The 19,132-nt window shown below is 33.1% G+C and overlaps 1 protein-coding gene across 10 annotated transcripts in view; it reads right to left on the bottom strand.

Annotated features, from left to right (window-relative positions):
• Positions 1–19,132, bottom strand: part of LOC145296688 (ras-related protein Rab-3) — a 411,003-nt gene that overhangs the window by 142,240 nt on the left and 249,631 nt on the right. Inside the window, exon 1 of one of the 10 annotated variants that reach the window (XM_080142657.1) lies at positions 11,485–11,561. The exons of 8 other annotated variants lie outside the window; for them this stretch is intronic. The gene's annotated coding sequence lies outside the window, so the exon portion shown is untranslated. Of the gene's footprint in view, positions 1–10,430; positions 10,643–11,484; positions 11,562–19,132 lie in introns of those variants that run through there. One more of the 10 variants, XM_080142655.1, reaches the window with a different exon arrangement.

The following is a 19,132-nucleotide window of genomic DNA, read 5'->3' as shown; positions in this document are numbered from 1 at the left end:
TGCATGGTATAAAAAGATGATGTGTGCAGAACTGGAGACATCATAGATGGTATCGCCATGTTGAATGAATGAGAGTTCTTGGGTTAGTAGATGTAGAACAGTTGAGGTAGCAGGGCCAGTTTACAGGGAAACGCCAAGAAAAACATGAAAAGAAGTGATGAAGATCGGTTTCAGAAGGTAAAGACCTGACAAGAACATCCTGTCTGTGGAACAAACTATACCAACGCTGTTTTCCAACCAACTACAAATTGGTCGTCTTGAAGTCTATTATAAACAAATACTTGTTGAGCGCTCTCCTTAAATAATCTTCTGACAGTTCCACCAATTGTTTCCAATCGTCTTGTGGTGGCATACATCATTCAACTGACAATCTCTAATTTTTATCCTCGAGTGACGATCAGACCTAGATAAGCTGTGACCCATACGTTTAAAAGAAAGAAAAAAATGACAGTTGCAAGATGATTCCTCTTTTTCTAATGACTTTCTTGATTTTATCCTTTTATTTTGACGATTTTTTTTTTCTCAAAGTAGGAAACAATTTTGAATTTTTGCAATCATCATAACTAATTGTTGGTCTTCTAAATGAATAAATACGATAGTTGGGTCGATTTCACGCACTAACAGGAAAGTCAAAACATCCTATTTCAAGTTAATTCAGCTTTAGATCAATAGACGTACTATCATTTTTGTACACTGCTTACATATAAGTGATATCAGCCGTAAGGTTATCTAATTTGCATATTGGTTTTGAAAAAAGGACATTCTATTAATTAACTAGTATTTGCTATTGTTCTTTCTTTAAGTTAATGATTGTTTTGTTTTTTAATATATAATAAATAGTCCTGTTTTTCAACATTTTATTTTGTAAACAAATATTTAGCACTAGCAGGCCAACCAGTGTTGCCAGTCATAAAATATGCTTAAATATGATATTTTAATTCATGCAGATTTCGTATTTATTATTATAAAACCAATTATCTATTTATTATTATATTGCCCCCGATATATAGTATTGATTTCAAAAGTTTAAAAAAAAATGACTTGGGTGCCATCAACTAGAATGGAAATCAATACATTTAGCTCTCCAGTGGTATTTGCTATTATATAACCTAAGGAAAGATGGTTATCAAAACTTTAAAAATGAACGCAATTTAACGTATAAATGTATATTTGCGCATGCATAAAGGATACATATAAGCTGAATTACACCTGCCAAATTCCAGTTTCTCAATTTTTACATCTTAACAGCTATTCTTACTGGCTAACACAAAATAGAATTTGTTCCACAGGCCCGAATCCCCTATATATCAAGTTTAAAGTTTGTAGATAAAAATTGACAGAGTATCTTAGTAGAGACCGTTCCACACATACACATACAAGTTCACTTTTATATATAGAGTTGTGATCTATTTCTATGTTTCAAATGAAAAAGTATATTGATTTCTTTCTTTACAATCACATTTAAAAGATAAATAGATTTGTATTACAATTACGAAAACGTTAATATTCATCTATTTATACGCATAAATGATAAATATTTTGTTTTGTGTTTACAACAAAGTTATGAATGAAATGTTTATTGTCAAGTTGATAAAAAAGTTCTTGATTGTTTTAATATAACAATCAGTTCAGTTTATGAATGAAATGTTTATTATTTTTAAATTAATGTTTCAAGTATTTCAAGTAGCAAACTTTATGAGGCGATAGATATTTTTTTTTCATAAAAACGATGACTTTTTCTCTGTGGGTCAAAGTTTTCTTGCTACCTTCTTCCATGTCAGCATTGTCACTAAATTTCAATAAATCACTAAATAAATGAAAGAAACCTTAATATCACAATACATAGTGTTTACCATACGTAATCATATAATTTTATTTCAACAAATATATATATATATATATATATATATATATATATATATATATATACTAGCATGGGTGCCTGGCGTTGCCCAGGTGTTTGGAGGTGTGTGTCGAGCAAAAAAACAAAAACAATAAAAAAAAAAGTGGTAGTAGGAAGGCAGGCTCAAACCCGTACCGCAAAGGAGGAAAAGAACGTGAAAAAAACGTGACGTCTTTGCTGTTACAACCACTGCCAAACCGGAAGTGACGTAGGTTTAAATTAAGTCTAGACAATCGAAAAGAGGGGATGACTTTGGAAAATATTGGCGTAAAAGCGACCCCTCCCTGTAGAAAAGTGCCCAGTTGAGGGTAAAAAAATTAATGTTTTTAGCCAATTTTCCGTTGTTTGTGGTCTGAAGGGTCGAGCTTTAAAACAATACTGATCTTGTGAAAATCCGTCGCTTCTGTCGAAAGTTTTAGGCAGACATGCAAACATACATACATAGATTTATATATTGATAGCTCAAATTTTCGACCCAAACTGATTAAAAAGCTTGCCCTATCTCTGAATACCCTTTATGTAAAATTTCAAATCTTTAGACCAAAAATTGTCTGAGTAATTTGGTAGAGACCGCAGAGGTCAATTTTTTAAAAACTTTGACCCCTATTATGACCCCTTAATATTTATTGCTTTGGGCTCAAATCAAGTTATTAAGTTATATCCATGTCCAAGGAACATATATCTAAAATTTCAAGTGTTTAGACGCAAAATTGTTGGAGGAGTTTGGTAGAGTTATCAAAGGTCAAATCGTTGAACTTTGACTCCTTAACAGCCAAATTTCTGACCGAAAACGGATTACAAAGATTTTCCCAAATTTCAGTACCCTGCAGATCAAATTTCGAGTCTGTAGACTAAAAATTGACAGAGTCATTGTGTAGGGGAATTTACACAAACAAACAGACAGACAGATAGACAGACAGACAGACAGACAGACACGTTCACTTATATATATATACTAGCCTGGGTGCCCGGTATTGCCTGGGTGTTTGGATGTGTGTGTTGAGCAAACAAAAAAAAACAAAAATAGAAGTGGTTGTAGGCAGGCAGGCTTGAACCCGTACCGCAAAGGAGAAAAAGAGCATAAAAAAAAAGTGACGTCTTTTCTGTTTCGCCAATCGTCAAACCGGAAGTGATGTAGGTTTAAATTAAGGCTAGTCAATCGAAAAGAGAGGATGGCTTTCAAAAACATGGGCGAAAAAGCGCCCAGTTGAGGGTGAAGTGATTAATGTTTTAGCCAATTTTTCTGTATTTGTCATCCAAAGGGTTGGCTTCACAACGATACCGATCTTGTGAAAATCCGCCGCCTTTAAGCAGACAAACATACACACATATATACATAGATTTAAACAAACAGATGAAATTTATATTATAGATTATATTGGATGAAATATATTTAAAAAGTTAAAAAAAGATAAAGACTTGTGTGCCACCACCGAGAATCGAAACCAAAACGTTCAGCTTAAAATTTATTTTTTCCTCTGCCGCCAATGATTGGGCCATGAAGACATATGTACTGCAAGGCTAAAAATTAAAACATGAACCAATAGCTACTACGTTATGCGTTCGTAATGATGGCGTTTGACCTTCACCTGGCAAATTTCATTTTTTTTAATTTTCACACCGATTTTTCTGAGCTAAAACCCAAATACAGTTTCATATGGATTCAGATACCTTATATATGAAGTTTCATGTCTGTAGACCAAAAACTCTAGGAAGAGTTTGGTAGGAAAAATTTTTTAAGCAAAAATATATACGTATGCATAAATATATATGGAAAAACTTTTGTGTTTATTATAAACTTTTTACGCAAATATTATGCAAGTATAAATCATGTAGAATATCTGCATGAATATAATTACAATTAACTAAAGATGATTATCCCATTAGAAAACCAAAGCAACTAATAGGGAATTAATTAAAAATTAATATTTAAAAGAATATGCCAATTAGCTAGATCTTCTACTAATGATTGTAATTCCATGCCCCATACATAACAAAATTGTACTTTCTTTTTAAATAAATAGAGAAAGGGATTTTAATATGATACTCAATCGAAAAGCTTGAAAAACGAATTTATAGGAGCATATATATATATATATATATATATATATATATATATATATATATATATAACATGGAATAAATATGTAACTGTAATGTAGAAACTAAAAGTTCTTGTAACATAAAACATGATGCTTATAAAATCATTTATTAAAGCTCTGTTTGCTCTCCATCGAGCTTAATGCATTTTATTAATCTTTCAGAGACAAAACTTTGGTGTACAGCTCAAACGGCAATAATATAAAAGAAACACGATTTCCGCTTTGCAATAGCAAATGTGGTAGTGGCTTAGAGAACTGCATGATTGTGTGGATGACCATCTTCTCAACAACAGACAAGCACATTGCTCCAATTAGCGAAGAACTATGACAAGATGGTGTCTCGACAAAGTACCTGTCCTTTTGAGGAGGTTGGTGTTAGAAAGGACTTCCAACGGTAAAAATTTCGATTTAATCTCATATGTTATGGCAGAACTTCCAACCTTGGAACACAGGGAAGAAGAAGAAAAAGAAGAAGAAGAAGAAGAAGAAGAAGAATACATGGAATAGAAGAAATGCTTAAGTATGAGCAAAATTATAAGCAAAATATAGATGGCAACATTCAATGCTACTAAGACTAAGCTTCTTTTGTTTAAAAATTACAAGAAACCTTCTTAACCACTGATTGCCATAATACACTACCTGGAAGCTTTTCATTCAAACTCCTTGGCTTAACATTCACAGGCAACATGAATTGGAACAAATACATTGAAGACATTGCTAAAACTGCTTTTTTTTTTTAACACAGGAATCATCACTTATCAAGACCCGGAAGCCACTTGAGGATAAGGTTAATGGGTATGCATTAGTCAATGTGATTATAGCATAGTAAACATAAGTAGTGGGAATTTTGTGAATTGGATTACTTAGGGGGACGGTTCATCAAGAACTTGTTTACATTGAACTTGAAGACAATCAGATTGTAGTCAGCTGGAAAGCAGGCAATCGGAAGAGAATTCCACAGGCGTGCAGTTCTAAGAAAGAAGCTTTGTTTGTGAAATCTACATTTAGGTTTAGGCACAGACAAGGAGTGTGGGAAATTATTCATAGTGGTTTCAGCCAGATGAGTGTTTTTCGTGAAAGTTTGGCAAGGGGGGAGGCATAGATTGAAGTTCAGATGAGCACTTGCCATGAAAATAACAATAAAGAAGAGACAGGTACACAATGTCTCTTCTGTGGGAAAGAGGTTGCACAGAAGAGAAAAGGGCATCCCCCCCCCTAAGCTACGAAGTCTATTTTGAACTCTGTCAAGCCAGGATAAGCTGCTTGTAGCAGCTCCTGCCCAGATGTGGCAACAGTACTCCATCGTTGGCCGTACCTAGCTTTTATATAGGTAGAAAGAAGGTAGGCTCTCTTTACTTTGCTAAAAATTACTCACACCTGAGAGTATCATATATCGCTATAAAGCAACTATTTGCCCATGCACAGAGTATTATTGCCACATCTGGAGTGGTGCATCTGATGCTATTCACTCTTAGACAGGGTCCAAAAAAGTTTCCAACCTAATAGGTGCTCCAAACTCCAACCCCTTTCCTATCGCCAAAATGTTGCATCCTTGTGATTGTTTTACAAATACATTAATGAAATGTTGTACTCTGACTTTGACGAACTGGAAGAACTTGTACTCCCTCAACGAAAATACCCGCCAACTAACCCGACAAGCAGCAAAGTCCTACCCCTACACTGTAGATCCCTAGATATCGGAAATTCTTCTACTCTAATAATTTCTTCCCTCGAACTGCTAGACTTTAGAATTCCCTCCTGGGTTTCTGCTTCCCTGACTGTACTGATATGCAGATGTTCAAGTATCATGTGAACAGACATCTCGCTGCTTAACTCCCCACATAATGTCCATGAAGCTTTGGTCTTAAATAGTAGTCTTTTGCATCCAAATGGCAATATGTCTTGTTTGAGGTGAAAATCAATAATTAAAAAAAAACAAACATAATTACTTATGGCAGACCATGTATAATTAAGACTCCAGTTATGAGGAGTTTTACTTATTTAAACAAAACTTGGTTAATACCAAGTACTTAGGTCTGTCACACCTCCATTTGAAATATCATTTTCTTTAATTTGTATTCTTCAGATTATTCGAATTAGTGTTCTAATTTTGGATATAACATCCAAGATGAGAACTCACAATGAAACCTCTAACCTCTTCAAATACGTCTTATCGAATGCAGAACTTTTTCTTTCGAACTAGAGAATCTGTATGAAATTGTGACTATATTAAGAGACAAAATGGGATGAGAGGGTGACAGTAAAAAGCAAAAAAATATATGGGATTATGAGCATAGTGAAAAAGTATATAGGTTTATCCTCTCCCCAGTCCATCTAAATCTCTAATATAATCAGAAAAAACTGATGTTTTTAGAAAACACCGAAGTAGTGTCTCATACACACTGCTTAAATTTCATTAAAATTGGATGAATATTAGATTTACGTATTTGAAGTTTTAAGCGAGTTATGTTCCCACTTAGGAGTGGAGGAGGCATGTATAGATTTGGAACACAGAAGGGAACGTAGAGATTCGGGACCACTTCCATTGTCTTCCTTGGAAAATTTTATAAGCATCAATCAATTATGATTTTTGGTTTTGGGGTTTATGTTTTCTTCAAACTGCTGGAACCCTAGGTAACCATCATCGATAACACTAATCCTGGACATATTTATATAAAAAAAACAACAAATAAAAGAAAAAAGGAAAGAAAACATCGTTTTAGTAATCAAACAAAATGGACCATCTGGCTTACTGATCGATCCAGACTTCTGAATGGATTTCAACCAAACTTGACCTACAAACAGACGTTAACATATAAAAGTGTCATTATACGATATGTAAAGTTAACTTGTGTCAACATTTAAAGTTAATGTTTACTTACCTCCCCATGATGACAAAGTTAGATACAAGGTCGGTTTTTAATGAAATCCAGCTCCTCAAAAATAAACACTGGATTGGGGGGGGGGGGATTTGAATTGCCTCAGTCTAGAAGGATTTCTCCTTCATTGACTAAGGACAGGAAAAATGAAGTGCAGTTAGAACAGACACTACACTTTTTTAGAATTTATCTTCTTCTTATTGCAGGAAGATGTGATACAAGTTTGGAAGGTGGGGAGAATCAAGCCAGTGCCCCTACAGGAGAGCACTTTGACCTATTAAAACTTGCCTGGGCAGCCCTGCTGGCATTCTCATATCGTGCACCTCTGACGGTTAGCAATAAACGAACTCCTCCCCCAAAGAGGAAAAGCAAGTTTGGGAAGGAGGACCTCCTTGGACTACACACACAGGACCAATACCACAGCCCAACAGATAAAAGGCCACTGAAATGACCCAGTTCCGGTCAAACTAATTATCGAGAACGGATCTTCAACTGGTATTTAGCAATTCAGGGTCTCAAAGCAACTTTGCTCCTCATCATTTACAGTCATTACAAGTAAAATATGATAAAAGAATAGGAGCCTTCAAGTTGGAATCGAAGTAAGCCTTCAAGTTGGAATGTTTGGTGCAACTTTACTATAGTGTGTTGTCCGACCCAATCATGTATTTTCGAACAAAGGAATTTCAGGGAAAAACATTATTAAGTACTTGCATGTCATGTCGAAATTAGTATAAATTCCAAAAATTACAAAAAATGCTTCAGTAGAAAATGTGCTGGAGCTGATTTTCGGAAAAAAGCACATCAAAAAGAAGCAAGATGGTCGATCTGAAAGACAGTATTATTAGATTCTGTGCAAAGCAACTTAAACGGTAGAATGCAGTTATCTCCCTCTGATTTCGATCTTCTAAAGAGTTGTTTATAGTGAAAAATCGCAACTTCAAAAAATTCTGTTTTTACTTATAATTATTTTTCTACTGAACCATTTTTCGTAATTTTTGGAATTTATACTAATTTTGGCATGACATGTAAGGACGGAATGTTTTTCTCTTAAATGCATATTTTTGAAGACACACTATAGTAAAGTTGCATCGAATGTTTTCTAATAAAATAAATGAATGGATACCCCTCAATGACACAAAGGTTGCATTTAAAATAAAAATATATACAGCTACTTTGAAAACAAGAGAGGGAATGGAATTAAAAACGACCTTATTAAGTCAAGAAACCTTTAAAGGAAATATATGTAAATATATTCAAATGAAAATTTTTAAATTTCAAATTAATTTTTTTTTTTAAACATGAAAGTTTTATAGTTACTCAGTAGTGTAGGTAGAGTTGTAATAAAAATATTTGAATATTATAGAAACCAAATTCTTGCAAATCCACGAAAAGAATCGGTTTTTATTCACATACCATTGTTTCAGCCCACTAAGATATATGTAATGTTCGCAATGTATAAGGTATTTAGTTTTCTTGATGAGGCCATCATCAGTGCTCCTAAAAAAAAAAAAAGACTAACTCTCCAGACAGAAAAAAACTATATCACATTTTGCATTCATTTATTATATTTTATTTCACTATATACTATTTTGAATAATTATTTGCTTTTCATTTTTTTTTTTTTTACATAGGCATCACCACTTCTCAAGGACAGAGACCACTCGAGGATAAGGGTTAAAGAGTGTACAGTAGTCAATTGGACAATATAGTAATCGTTAATAATGGAAATTTGGTAAATTTGTTAACTTAAGTGGAACGGCTCATCAAGAACTTGTTTACATTGGACTTGAAGATAGCCATATTGTAGTCAGTTAGAAAGCAGGCAAACGGAAGACAGTTCCACAGGTGTGCAGTTCTAAGAAAGAAACTTTGTTCATGGAATATACATTTAGGTTTAGGGACAGATAAAGAGTGGGGGGAAATTATTGATAGTGTTTTCAGTTAGACGAGTGTTTCTTGTGAAAGTTTGACGTGGGGGGGACCATAGATTGGAGTTCAGACGAGCACTTGCCATAAAAATAATGATAAACTAGAGACAGACTTGAAATGTCTCTTCTGTGAGAAAGAGGTTATTTATTCTTCAAATCATATCGTTCAATGGGTTAGTTTACACTCGTACATATAAATCGTGGCATCTTCGTACCATGTGCATTATCCATTTATATTATAGTCTGCGTGTTCCTAAATTAGTCCATACGTTATTTTTTGAAAAAAGGTCAAATACAATTTTTGAAGGTCAAACTGCTCCAAAGAAGTCCACATTTGGTTTTAGAAAGTCCAATCTGGTAACTCTGGATAAGAATATGAGAGTTACCCCCTTTCGATGTAGCCTCGTTTTCAACTAGCATTATCTATGTATATATAAAAGTGAACATGTCTGTGTGTGTGTCTGTGTACATTTCCCTACACAATAACTGTCAATTTTTAGTCTACAGACTCGAAATTTGATATACAGGGTACTGAGATTTGGGAAAATCTTTGTAATCCGTATCCGATCAGAGATTTGGCTGTTAAGGGGTCAAAGTTCAACGATTTGACCTTTAAGAACTCTACCAAACTCCTCCGCCAATTTTGGGTATAAACAATTGAAATTTTAGATATATGTTCCTTGGACATAGATCTAACTTAATAACTTGATTTGAGCCCAAAGCAATAAATGTTAAGGGGTCATAATAGGGGTCAAAGTTAAAAAAATTGACCACTTTTTTTTTTTTGCTCAACATACACATCCAAACACCCGGGCAACGCCAGGCTGAAATGCTAGTAATAGTATATGATCATTGTTGCAATGGTGTGAGAAAGGGACTTGTAAAAATTTCGATGTGCAGCAGTTCTCACCGAAAAAAGAAATCAGCAAAACGTTTTGTAAAAAAAGGGAACATTTCAAAGAAACAGGGCAAAAAAAGAAAATTGTCTGGCAAGAAATGCTAGACTGAAGGAGTAAATTAAAGACCGTCTTTTACAATGTGAGTTTTATTATTTGTATTGAACTATGTAGCACAATACGACTTTCTGAATATTTATTGGTATTATTAATCACTGTCATTTGGGTCAGTTCTATATTTAAAATACAATGGACACTATTTTCATAGAAATGTTAATAAACTCATATTTGCTGTATGCCGATTATAACAAATCGTGAATAAAAAAGAAGTGGTACTCGTGCAGTTTCTGGACTATGTTGAAATAATAGTATTATTATTTAGAAAGCCATTCTTGACAGGGGGGGGGCGGAAGCTTTGTTAACAATTCTGCGCCTTTACCTAACAATTTAATTAACAAAAGAATCTGAAAATCACATCTAGAAAATAGCACAGTCCGTAAACTGCACAAGTATTTAAAAAAGATTATAAATTTAAAAAAAAAAAAAAAAAAGGTAGTGCTAAAATAGAAAGGAATAGCTTCATAAAACGTAAGCATAAAGCAATAAAAAAACAAAAACAACAAAAAAAAACAAACTAGTAAACGTTTATTGGAAACCTGAAAAAGGATTTGAATGTCTATATTACACAGATAAGAAATTCTAGTTAGACCATAGAGACCTACCTTGACAAAACTTGTAAATGGTGATAAATAATACAAGAGCGATCCTGTTTTGTTGAGGTACAACTCTAAGTGAATGACACTTTGTTTGAAAGTGCCAGTATTCGCCTTACATGTATACGCGGCATGTGTGTGTGTGTGTGTGTGTTAAAGCTAAAATGTCAGTGGACACATTCTCACACAACTAGCAGTTGTTGTTGTTGTGGCACAGTTTCAAAAGAAGAAAAGAAAGCGTGAGTAATTAATGCTTACCTATCAACAGATGGCTACTAGACAAATCAATAACGAAATGGAATAGAATAAAAAAAATATATATATATTGTGAGACAAGGACCGTTACTCTATCTTTTGCGTTAAGCTCCCCTTTTTATTTTTACCCTAGACTTAGGGTTAGTGAGGATACACTACTTTACCTTTGGAAAAAAAACAAAAACAAAAAAATTAAAAAAAAGAAGAAAAAAACAACTTCTATGAACTACAACACGAAACTGTAATCTGGGTGGGGCAATACAAAAATAATTTGAAACTTAAGAAAAAAAAAAAATAATAAATAAAAATAAATGGTGCGTGCCTGAAACCGTGATTATAGAATTTTACCCCAAAGTAAATAAAAATGAAAAGCTTTTACATTTTTTTAAAAACTTTTAATTCACCATTAGTTAAGACCAAGAGCCACATGAGGATAAAGATAAATAGGACGGAACGATTGTCAGCTGAATTTGATTAATGCTTACTAGCAGGACCAACCGGCATTGCCCAGGAAGGACAAAATTGTAACATAACATCTATTCCTCCCTCTCTCTTTCCTCTACCTTCGTTTTTCTTTTCCCCCCTCTCTACTCCATCATACTTCTTTACTCAGCCCATTCCACTTGTTGAACACACACACACACACACACACACACACACACACACAGGCAAAGTTCCTTTTATATAATAGTAGAGATATATGACAGTATGTCGAACAAAAACAATAAAATCACAAAAAAACATTTCTTGATTGGTATTGCCTCGGATGAATAATATCTAAAATGAAAAAAAAAAAAAAAATACTCACTCTTTGATCATAACTGATGAAGTTTTTGTCAGGAAGCTTCCCCGGAGACTGTTTTTCAGCCACTACCAAAAGGAGTGTAACTGATTACTTTTTCACAGAGTTAATTCCCTTGACTTATTCCCCAAGTTGTCTGTGTGTATGTCCAGACAGAATAATGAGCTGGACAGAGAAAAAAGAGGGAGGTGGGTAGGGGGAGGGAATAGAACTGAAAGTGATAGAAGTTTTAATAGAAATATGTTACACTTTTTTCCCAGACAACGCCGGGTACCGGGCTAGTACAGAACCAACAGAGGGGGGGAAAAAAAATAAGAAGCAACTTTTTTTTTTTTTTTTAAGTTGCCATCATTAGCATCAGACAAAATTTCCATAAAAATAACTTCTCCACAAAGGCTTCCCGTCCCTGAAACATATTGCCATGGGACTGCTTCCCTGCTGATTAAAATAGGATTGTCTTCAAATCCGAGGTCAACAGATTCCTGTAATATACTACACCAGAAGTAACTAAGCTTAGTTCATTCCATTAATCACCTTCAATACTCTCATGCTGATCTTCACCTTTCAATGAGCTATCATTTCATCTCATTAACCCCCCATATCCTCGAATGTCTTTCAGCCTTAATAAGTGGCTACACATGAATAAAAACAACAAGCAAAAAAAGTAATGGATACAAATTTTATTTTTTATTTCTTAATATACGAATAGATATGATGAAACATACATACTTATTTATAAAAAGGAACTTTGTCTATGTGTTGGTGTGGGTTTGTTCCCTATGAACTCCGAAACGGCAGGCAATCAATCTATTTGATTGAAATTTCGATGACAATAAAAGCATTGGAAGTGTGGAACATTCGTGGATCCTCATTCAATCCTGAGAAACGTTGGATCTCCCTGTTAATGTGCGTATATATATATATGTCTGTTTATTATACAAACATTATTGGTTACATATGTGCATACATGTTTCAGTGGAGTCCCAATTCAGAGATAACACTTCATAAGATAAAAAAAAAGAAAGAATTGATATTGAAACTGGCTTTTATAAGATATTTGGGCGCGATCTACATTCCGGGGAAAATTGGGGTGTATGCTTTGTGAATGTGAGCAGTAAGGTTTTTTTGGAAGTGTGATTTGGATTTACATCTGGAAAACCAATCGATACAACCGAAATATATATATCAAATTTAAATGAGAAATTGTGTGTGACCATCTTTTATATATATATATATATATATATATATATATATATATATATATATATATAGGTTTTTAATAGATTTCTCAAAATTTAATAGATTTCTAAAAATATATATATATATATATATATTGGTTTTAAATAGATTTCTCAAAAATTTCATTAACCGATGCTTCAAATGTAGTAATACTGTATTTAATACCTATACGTACGTGCCAACATTTTCATTACAAATATCAGAACATTTAAAAGACAGTCTCTAATAACACCAAGAATATTCAGGTGTCTACAGCGATCATGTCGTTATATCTTGGCAATGAAGAAAACAAGAAAAATTGTTTGTATACCACTGAAAAGGGTTTGTTAAGCTGAAATATTTGAATTTATATAATTGTTTTCATTTATTTGAAAAAAAAATCCTTTTCATTGTACCTATTTACAATGCCTCCCCACGGGACAGAGTTAGACACCAGGGTCGTTTTTTAACGTGGAGAAAAGGTACAAAAATAAAAATTGTCTCCGTCGTGAAGGATTTCTCCTCCACTGAAAGAGAACGAGAAATGGAAGTGCCGCATCTGAAAAACAGATACTACACTTTGATCTTGGCCAAAAGGCCAAGCCTTGGTTTCTAACTGATTTCTCCTTTTCTTTTCCCTTTTCAACCCAATGATGTTTTGTTTTCTTAAGTATAGGAATTAAATTTAAGATATGTTTTCAGTCATTTCATTGAATATGAATTAGTCAGATTATGCAAAATATCTATACTTTTATATAAAATCACAAAAGTGAGATACTTGATACTTTTTCTTAGTAAACAAAAAGTTTGTTTTTATTGAATATGAAACAGTCGGATAATTAGTGAGATCTCTGACACTACTTCTTCGCTACAAGATCTTGAATGTGTGATTGAATGTGAGGCAGTGGGCAACGTCAGGCCTTTTTTTATGTCCAGTCTCTTTTTGAACAGCAACGGATATAGGAAACGCAGCTTTACAAACATATACGTGGACACAAATCATCATCATCATCATATTCAGTTAAATGATTGTTTTATATGCTGGAATGTGTTGAACTCATCCAAACCAAACAAATGTAAAATCTGAAATAGTCATAACATGCTCACACCACAAAAGCAAACAAATCACATTTTCACTTGAGGAAAGACATAAAAATTGCGATTCAAAAGGATCAGACATCTTATCTGCATGATATTGTCCAAAAGAATAACCGAAAGGGAACGGCAGAGTGTGTTGGTTGCATGAACCATGTAAGTTGTCCAAAATGGTGTTTTTTTAAGTTTTTCAAAGTTTTTTAACATAAACATCCGATGAGTACATTACTAAATATGCAGCAAAAACATAATTTTGCAGACTTGTTAGTCACAATGCGAAACAATATTATAATGGCTACCTTTTGAAAAGCAATAAATGACCAACTGTGAAAACTTGATGTTTGGAACTTGGAAAATGATTATATTCCACTATATATGCTCTGGAACCTAATAAAAAAGGCATTCATTGAGCTTGGAGTTTTTCCAAATTTATATATATATATAAAAATAAAAAAAATTTTTCATCATAAAAAACTTTATTTAGAAGAAAGGTTTTTTTAATCCATTACGATTGGTATAAACTGAGTATGTTTCAAGTAAATGATTGATATGACTATAATGCACCCTATCTTGTGTTGAGCATATTGGGAAGTGATATACAAATTACCATTAGTATATTAAGCAATGCTCTTTGTGTAAACAAAGACAATATACAATATTGTTAATTCACTGCCTGCATAGTACAATATACAAACATTGGACAATGGACAATATACAAACATTGTTAATTCACTGCCTGCATAGTAGCAGCCGAATAGCGCAATGGTTAGAAGCTTCAACCGTCATTTGGGTGGTCGGGTTTCGATTCTGGCTTGAGGTAGTTGCTTGTCTAGCCGCACTGATGAGCTATGAAACAGCGAAACAGTACTGTATGTGGATGACTATATATATATATATATATATATATATATATATATATATATATGCAGTACTGTTTCGCTGTATTATAGTTCATCAGTGTGGCTCATCCATCCCTAGCTAAGGATTGAACCTACAACCGTCGAGTTGATAATCGGCAGTTCTAACCTCCGGCTCATGGGATCGGTACCTGTAAATAATTTCATCAAATGCCATATATATAGCAAAATTTTTATTTTGTAAAAAAATGATTGGTAAGATGAATAAAACCTTGGGCTTTGGAATATAGCAAAATTTTATTAATATATGCTCTGTTGCTATATCTTAAAAAAAGTTTCTGATTTAAAAAGGATTGGCATACATAAAAAGTAGAAAATATTCACAAAAACTACCTTTTGACAAAACACACACACACATTATATATATATATATATATATATATATATATATATATAAAGCTTAATGATTCCCTTATGGGGATGAAACATAGAAGATACTGTGTGGTTTAATTGCTATATATTTTCATAAATTACAATCTAACTCTACTCATGTATCGAGCACCATTGAAGTATATGCTGAAAATCGATACATAAAATATATCTCCTCATAACATTTTATGTGAACACATGAAATATATATATATATATATATATATAGGTTGAAAATAGGTCAGCTTACTTAGATATCTACTCTTCCCATGAAAAACACACACAAAGGAAGGAGGTGAACCTAAGGTCAACTGTACCTTTGTCCTGAAAGTGCCCGCCTATTGGCTGATTAGGATGGGCATGGTGGAAACTAGGAAGCTGATTGACTTACTAAAAATTCAATAGTATGTGTGTTTATAAAAACACGAGGTAACCACAACTCTTTCCATGCGGAATATTCTGTGTAGCTTAATTGCCATATATATTTTTATAACTTGCTATATATATATATATATATATATATTAATGCTATAAATATTTCTGTTATTAGATTTTACTATAAGAAATACATAATAAAATCAAATGAATTACAGATAGCTGCAACTCATCATTTTGTTTATTAAATCCCTTTGGTTTGATTAAGCATTTATTTTAAGTATCGTATGTATATATATTGTTAAATATATAGTTGTTTTTTGTTTTTTCTTTTCTCATTGTATGATTGGGAATTTTCCACAACTCCTGTCACCTTTTTCAACCAAATATGAAAATATGAAAATCAGTAAAGAAAATGCCATTATTTTAAAAGCACGTGCAAAAACGACGTTGCATTTGTTGCGGACCAGGATATATAAGTCCTAATCCCGTTACAAAAGAAAATAATGAAATGAATGGAATGAAGTAAACAATAACTCAATTGCGGGATGGAATAAACATGTCGTTTATTTTCTGTTGAAAATAAAAATGGTTTAGGTGTAACGTGTTCATTCAGGCGTTGACGACTACATGCGTGGAAAAGAAAGAAATGAAGTCGAGGGCGAGAAATGGCCGTCCCGCACGTAGAAAGGAAAATAGAAAGGGAGTGTTTGCCTCAGCAAAACCGTGCGTTCATGATAGCAGTCGTCCACGTGGAAAAGTCTTCAAACCAAGAGCTATGGACGCCGAACTTGCCTGGATGACGAAACCAGGCAAAAGGGAAGAAAGAGGAAGTTGAATAGTGCTGTGGACTTTTATATCGGGGAGATTGTTCTGACTGCGCATGTCTAGAATTCATTTCAGAGGAAGTGACGTTTCACATGTGTGCGTACTTGTACATGTATGTGTGTGTGTATATGAGGATGTGTATATGCATACGTGTGTGTGCGTATGTGCGTGCGTACATGTGGGTGTGTATATGTGAGGAAAAACATGTTCGAACACATTTGTTTTTAAATTGGTCTCAACCTTTTTTGTTGTTTGCTGGGTTCTCTCTCTTTTTTTAACGTTCGAAATTTTACAGAAGTTTAGATCACATGATACCAATGATTTCGTGAACAACTGGAACTTGGTAAAAAAAAACAAAAAAAGAAACAAACAGAAAACAACAAAAAAAAAAAACAACAAAAAACAAACAAACCCTAAGGCTTAAACCCAATGTATGGTTCTTCAATATAACTTTAACAAGACACACTAGACTATAATTATGGTCTTTTTTGGATTTGGAAATGAATAAAAAAAATGTTAAAAAATACCATTCCACTATTATTCTAAGAATCACAGAAACCTTCAACATTTTATGACGTTGGATACAAACATTTCCACCATATTCTGCCCCACCCCCTTATGCAGATTGATTCGAGTCATATCGTTTCTTCCAGATTTATTTATTTTGTTCTTCAAATATGTCCATTCAAATTTATGATTACGAAAAACGCAGCAAAAACTTCAGTCATTGAATATGGATCGCTAAACAGTTTATTTGCATTTTCCTCAAAATTCACATTTTGTTTTTGACTTTTCATAAGAACAACGATTGGTAACATCTGCTGTGTATAATTTGAGAAAGAGAAGGTTGAGAATCACACAGATTTACAGTGAGGCGGCGACAGGAAAAGACATTCTGCCAATTATTATACACGGCCCTGTCGGAATCGCTAAACTAAAAAGAAAAAACAAAGAGCAGTGTTCGAGTACGAAATGGTAGGAAAGAAAAATATTGCAGTTTGTGAACCACGTGATGGTTTCGCCAGCTTCCTACCATCTTGTAAAGTTCGATACTTAGAATACTTAAAGCAAAAGACAGTTAAAATAATAAACATTTCATTCGTAACTTTGTTGTAACCATAACCCACACGAAACAAAATGTTATATATATATATATATATATATATATATATATATATATATATATATATATATATATATATATATATATATATATATATATACTCGGGTTTTTGTTATTCAAAAGTAATAAACTAATGAATTTAACGAGGTTGTTAGATAGTGCTCAATAAAAAAGAGCTAATAATACTTATTTATTGTTAAATAAACATGTTTACATCCCGCTGCTACAAACAGCCATTTGTTTCAATCAAACAACAGATATCATCAGGCAGCGACTTGACTATTCAAATGTTCAATGTATAACCTTATTCATTGAACATTTGAATAGTCAAGTCGCTGCCTGATGATATCTGTTGTTTGATGAAACAAATGGCTGTTTGTAGCAGCGGGATGTAAACATGTTTATTTAACAATAAATAAGTATATATATATATATTTATATACAGATAAGCATTAGCATTTTTGTATTTTTGATTAAAAAAAATTATTTATTGTTTAAATGTGACCGTACAGAAAGGAAAAGAAATAAATCTGGCCTTTCACTTACAATTTAGAAATAGATCGCAACTTGACATTTCTGAATTTTTGAGATGAGAATTGGTTATTCGTATTATTTGGATTCATCGGACTACTGTTCTCATCTTGAGTGTGATTTTCACAGCGTTTCGGTCGATGTAACCTCCAGCCTTCTTCAGGTGTATCTTGCCGAACTTGGGAATGTTTCTGTCGAACTCGGGAATTTGGACGGAATTTCGAGTGGAGACCTTTATTTACTTCACGAGGGGGGGGGGGGGGGTAGCGTGTTCTTATTTCGTCAACCATGACTAGATAGAGGTCTTAAGTAATCTGCAATTGTATTTTTCGGTTGCCCACACTGAGGATTGAACCTTCAACCTTCAGGAGAATATCACTTTTTACAATTGACTTTTCCAAGTACTCTAACCACTGCACCACGAATCCTTGTGGGTCTGCGTTGTGAAAATCACACTCAAGATGAGAATAGCAGTCTGATGAATCCGAATAACACGAGATTGCAACTTGTTGAAAATTAAGTCGGTCTCTCTAAAGAAAGGAATATTTGAACACAAATGCTAAATAGTTGTCCAAAAAATAAAATATTGCAAAACAGAACTATTTGTTACAGTAAAATCAAAACCATAATTGAATAATAAAAAACAAAACAACAACAAAGAATAATTAATAAAATGTCCTTTTTCAAAACCAATATGCAAATTAGTTAACCTTGTAACTTATAACACATTCACATATGCAGTATATAATAATAATAATAATAATAATAATAATAATAATAATAATAATAATAATAATAAAAGATAGTGCGTCTATTCTATTGTGTAAAATTAAATTAACTTGAAATAAAGCATTTTGATGAGAAAGAGACCCAAATTTTGCATTTATTCATTTAGATCTACACGTCTTTCTTTGAATTAGATAGTTCGGTCTTTCTTCAAGTTTATGCGTAGCATTTTAAGAAAATCTGGCAATAATGTTAACAGACGTAGAATGGGGGAGGGGGGGGGGAAATGCAGCAAATTTAATTTCCTACCGACCTATATAATTTTAAAGTGTGGAAACTGATTGTAAGATTTTTGTTGTTGTTAATTTCACTTTTTCTAATACCAATAAATCAAAGATGGCAACGATACTTCTTATTTTTTAAAAAGCTATCTTTAAACCATCTAAAAAAAAAAAATCATCGTCATCTCGAT

Source organism: Euprymna scolopes, chromosome 17 (genome assembly GCF_053919585.1).
Source record: "Euprymna scolopes isolate OS-2025 chromosome 17, ASM5391958v1, whole genome shotgun sequence".
Taxonomy (NCBI): Eukaryota; Metazoa; Mollusca; class Cephalopoda; order Sepiida; family Sepiolidae; genus Euprymna; species Euprymna scolopes.
This window is presented reverse-complemented; position numbering and strand designations above follow the sequence as displayed.